Raw genomic sequence first — 5,638 nt, 5'->3', positions numbered from 1 at the left:
CTTGAGTTAATTCTTTTTCTTGTTATAGCCCACCACACCTTTGCTCTGTAGGAATGCAACTTTATCTAATGCTTTCGGAGGGTGGCTCCTGACCAATCACCTTTAGAGAAAAATAGGTTTTCTGAAGAAAAGGTCTTAAAATGTTAACAGGCCTCCGGGCCAGAAGATGATGCAAATCACCTAAGCTTTTGCATATGATAAGTTTGCAGGAAGAAAGCCTGGCTTGCTGCCTGACTCTACCCCTTCCCCCATTATCCTCTATGCATAACTTAAGGTATAAAATCTACTTTGGAAAATAAAGTGCGGGGCCTTGTTCACCGAAACTTGGTCTCACCATGTCGTTCTTTCTCTTACCTTCTGGCTGAATTATTCAGCCTCTTTTCTCCACTGAATTTCCTCACTGAGCTATCCTTATTTCAGCCTCTTTTCTTCACTGAATTTTACTGAGCTATCCTCATTCTATTACTCTTTATATCCTTAATTAACATTTAATTAAGCAATTGTTTCCTGATCTTTGCCTACGCCGTCTCTCCTTCGAATACCCTGGATCAGCCGGGGCTGGTCCCCGGCACCAGGTATCAAACCTGGGTCTCCTGCATTGCAGGCATATTTTTAGCCACTGATGTCTCCTAAATCCACCCTTTCTTCCAACCTCCACTGATCCAAACCTAGACCAAGCCTCTCTGGTCATGTCCATCTCTCCCATAAGCTGTTCTTTGCACCACTACCAGGGTACACGTAGAAAAAAAACCCAGATCACTTCTCTTCCCTGCTCAAAACTGCTTCCTATCACATTTAAGCTTCCCTTGTGGCTCAGCTGGTAAAGAATCCACCTGCAATATGGGAGACCTGGGTTCGATCCTTGGGTTGGAAAGATCCCCTGTAGAAGGGAATGGCTCCTCACTCCAGTATTCTGGCCTGGAGAATTCCATGGACTGAATAGTCCACGGGGTCACAAAGAGTCGGACATGACTGAGCAACATTTAAAATAAAATCCAGATTTTATTTAAATAAAATCACATTTAAAATAAAATCCAGTCTCTTTGACATGTTATATTATATGTGTGCAATGCCTCTAATTGACTTAACACTTAAGTATCAGCTATGTATTATACCTTCTTTAATCTAAGATGCATACTTGTCCCACTTTTTATCACCTCTGAAATTGGGATTAATTTTACTGTTAATGGCACATCATATTTTAATTGCAAGCAATTTTTCTCCTTGGTGCATAAGAGAAATAAGGGTCTTACAATGTATGGACATCTTGAATTCATAGAATCAATGATTTAATGAAATGGTGTATTGGTCTAAAAAGTAATCTTCTGAAATATTGGGCTACAGTGGGGGCAGTGGCAGTAGGAAGAAGCAGTGGGTTTAGTATGTATTTTGAAGTAGAGAAAAAACAGGCAATGTTTATTCATATTGATAAACAATTTATTCAAGTCATTGTAAAATAGTTTTAATCCACACTCTGGGGGTGGTTAGTTAACGTTTGAGTTATCGTGATCAGGAATATATACTCAGGGGGACTTCACATGCAGGGCGGTGAGGGAAGGGAATGCCTAAGCCTTCGTGTGGCTGTTACTGAGCCCAAGCTCTTTAACAAAAAGAAGCCTGATGGCCGCAGCTAGAGAAGCCCATGCACCACAGTGAAGACCAAATGCAGTCAAAAAAAAAAAAAAGATTTAAAAGGAATATACACTCAGATTAGTTAGTTTGCATTTTAAAGATCCTACTCAGGTGACTTTACCCTAAAGATAGTCACACACACCCCCACTCCATGTACACAGTTTCCTATCTGAACCTGTGCTAAAGCAGTTCTTACACTTTCTTTGTGCCATGGGCCATTTTGGCCAACTGGTGAAGCCATTTCAGAGTCGTGTTTTTAATGCACAACAAGATGAAACACATACAATTACAATTAAAACCAACTGGTTGAAATACAATTATAAGAAGTTTGACATATTATTATGTATACTTCTTTATTAACCTAGAAAATAACAAGATTTAGTGGCATGGTTAATAATCACCATAATTTTGAAATAGCGATGCGTTTAATCTTTTGAGATATCGGCAATAGCCATAATGTGATATGAAAATGTTTGGTACATATTGGTGAAAAAATCACAGGTACTGCTAATAAGACTGTGGTTTTTGACTACATTCAATTAGAAATTGATAAAATAAAGACATTTTCCCCATCAAAGTCCCAGATCCCCCTGGATTCTATCCACAGGATCAAAGGTTAAGAAACCTTGCACCACAGACTCCACTTATCAGCATGAGATTTGTAAAAAATACATTTCATTGGTGAAATGAATTGTGTTCAAAATATGTGGAGTCGCTGGAAATATTGTCCAGGTGCTTGCATCCTTGCATAAATACAATATAAAAATCTTACAAGCCATTCTAACAGCTCAGCACTCTTTGGAGTAGCATTCTACACCTCAGACTCTGTGTGGTCTTATATCCCACTGCATGATCACCAGCCTGCCAGACAGTTCCCAGTGATTCTTTCCTTGTATGGTTACTGCCTTCCCACACTGAATAGGGAATAATATAACTACTGTAATGTAACCAGCAGAATATTATGGAAATGTCCAAGTGTGACTTCCCAGGCTAGGTTAGAAAAGACATTGCAGCTTCTGTCTTACCTTATCTTGGGTCACTGCTCTGAACTTACACATTATGAGAAACGGAGAGGGCCATGTGGTGAGGAACAGAGATCTGTCAACCACTAACATGAACTTGCTAGGCATACAAGTGAACCACCTTGAAAGCAGATCCCCAGGCCCATTCACGCCTTTAGATGACTGCAGCCCTAGCCAACATCTTGACTGCAACCTCATGAGAGACTCTCAGCCAGGACCAGCCAATGAAGCTGTTTCCAGATTCCTGACACATAGAAACTATGGGAGATAATAAATGTTTGAAATAAATACTAAAATGTGCAGTAATTTGTAGCACAGCAGTAGATAACTAATGTATACCACTGAATGAAAGATTTTCCTGTTCCATCCAGAAGATAGGCTGATCCTGTCACCATATAATTAGGCCACCTGTTTCAGGTAAATGTTTCATGCAAGCAACTTGCTGGAGTTTCTAAAGACAAGAAGAGCCTATGTGACTGTTTGAACCCCTGATTGCTACTAACTGTATGTGTCATAGAATTTAGTCTGATGCTTGCCTTCATTGTAATGTTCTACCTAGTAAGGGAGGTCGGAGAAGGCAATGGCACCCCACTCCAGTACTCTTGCCTGGAAAATCCCGTGGACGGAGGAGCCTGGTAGGCTGCAGTTCATGGGGTCGTTAGGAGTCGAACACGACTGAGCGACTTCACTTTCACTTTTCACTGTCATGCATTGGAGAAGGAAATGGCAACCCACTCCAGTGTTCTTGCCTGGAGAATCCCAGGGACGGGGGAGCCTGGTGGGCTGCCATCTATGGGGTCGCACAGAGTCGGACACGACTGAAGCGACTTAGCAGCAGCAGCAGCAGTAAGGGAGGTTGTGGAAGAGGTAAATCCTATAACCCTCACTTACCTCTAATCTTCAGAGGCTTCCTAAGTCTACCAAAAACAATGGGTTTAAGTCCATTGCCATCACATTTGCAAAGGCCTGCATGTCCCTAGAGAATCTGACTTTTACCTGCCTTTCTAGGGGCTTACCTGGTGGCTCAGATGGTAAAGAATCTGCCTGCAATGTGGGAGACCCAAGTTTGATCTCTGATTAGGGAAGATCCTCTGGAGAAGGGAATGGCTACCCACTCCAGTATTCTTGCCTGGAGAATCCCATGGACAGAGGAGCCTAGTGGACTACAGTCCATGGGGTCACAAAGAGTTGAACATGACTGAGCTACTAACACAAGGGGTTTCCTAGGTGACACTAGTGGTAAAGAATTTCCCTGGCAATGAAGGAGATGCAAGAGACATGGGTTCAATCTTTGGGTCAGGAAGATTCCCTGGAGGAGGAAATGGCAACCCACTTCAGTATTCTTGCCTGGGAAATCCCATGGCCAGAGGAGCCTGGCAAGCTATAGTCCATGGGGTCACCAAGAGATGGACATTACTGAGCATAAAAACTGAACTCATTGCTTACCCTCTTCTCTCAGTCCTCTTCAGGGCTGCATTCATTTGCTAGGACTGCCATAGCAAAACACCACACACTGAGTGGTTTCAACAGAAGTTTGTCTCATGCTTCTGGAGGATAGAAGTTCTAGTTCAAGATGTCGGCAGGGTTTTTTCCTTCTCAGAGCTGTGAAGAAGAATCTGTTCCATGCCTGTCCCCTAGCTTCTGGTGGTTCGCTGGCAATCTTGGGTGTTCCTTGGCTTATAGAACCATCACTCTAATCTCTGTTTTCATTTTCACATGTGTTCTCCCTGTGTGCATGTCTGCGTTCAAATTCCCTTTTATAATGACATTAGTCATATTGGACTGGAAGTTCACCCTACTCCAGTATGATGTCCTCTTAACAAATTACGTCCAAATAAATTTGCTTTCTGAGGTACTGGGGCATCTGCATATATATATATATACCAATCCTTGAGGCTTGTGGGATCTTGGTTCCCTGATCAAGGATTGAACCTGGGCCTTCAGCAGTGAAAGTGCTGAGTCCTAACCACTGGACCATCAGGGAATTCCCCTGCATTGAATTTTTGAGGAGACCCAATTCAACCCATAACACTGGCCTTCTTTTTGTTCCTCTAGCACACCAAGCTCATTTCTACTTCAGGTCCTTTATATGTACTAGTTCTCCCTCTAGAACCCCAAAGAAGCACAACTGTTCCCTTCTCAGCACACAAGTGTCATCTCATAATGTCACCTCCTCAAAGAGGTCTTCCTTGATCATCCTAGCTAAAAAAAACCCTCTACCACACACATCATTGTCTACTCCTTTCCCTGCTTCAACTTTTTTCATAGCACTCATCTTTACCTGGTATATTTATTTTTACTTAAAAAAAAATTTTTGACTGCACTTGTTTGGTCACCTGATGTGAAGAACTGACTCATTGGAAAAGACCCTGATGCTGGGAAAGATTGAAGGCAGGAGGAGAAGGGGACGACAGAGGATGAGATGGTTGAATGGCATCACTGACTTGATGGCATCACCAAGTTTGAGCAAGCTCTGGGAGTTGGTGATGGACAGGGAAGTGTGGCGTGCTGCAATCCATGGGGTCGCAAAGAGTTGGACCTGACTGAGTGAGTGAACTGAGGTCTTCCTTGCTGCACATGGGCTTTCTCTAGTTGCGGTGAGTGGGGGCTACTCTTTAGATTCGATGTGCAGGCTTCTCACTGCAGTGGCTTCTTTTATTGCAGAACACTGACTCTAGGCATGAGGGCTTCTGTAGTTGTGGTACACAGGCTTAGTTGCCCCATGGCATGTGAAATCTTCCTGGACCAGGGATAAAACCCATGCCCCCTGCATTGGCAGGCAGATTCTTAACCAATGGACCACCAGGGAAGTCCTCTTTTTATTTTTAATTTGTCTTTCCCATCAGAATATAAGTTCCATAAGGACAGGGAGTTTGTCCATCTTATTTACTGTTGTATCATCAGCTCTTAACACAATGGCTATTAGAAAGTAAATATTTAATAAATGTTTGTTGAGTGAACATTTGAATGAACAAATGCTCACT

The 5,638-nt window shown here is 42.5% G+C and overlaps 1 non-coding gene across 1 annotated transcript; it reads right to left on the bottom strand.

Moving 5' to 3' along the window:
* Nucleotides 1-4,565: 4,565 nt before the first annotated feature.
* Nucleotides 4,566-4,638, bottom strand: TRNAE-UUC. The gene has a single exon. It is a non-coding gene; the product is annotated as a tRNA-Glu (tRNA).
* Nucleotides 4,639-5,638: the final 1,000 nt, after the last annotated feature.

The sequence above is a fragment of the Bos indicus x Bos taurus genome, chromosome X, assembly GCF_003369695.1.
Source record: "Bos indicus x Bos taurus breed Angus x Brahman F1 hybrid chromosome X, Bos_hybrid_MaternalHap_v2.0, whole genome shotgun sequence".
In the NCBI taxonomy this organism is placed as follows: Eukaryota; Metazoa; Chordata; class Mammalia; order Artiodactyla; family Bovidae; genus Bos; species Bos indicus x Bos taurus.
The sequence above is the reverse complement of the archived record's forward strand: the minus strand, read 5'-3'. Positions and strand labels throughout refer to the sequence as shown.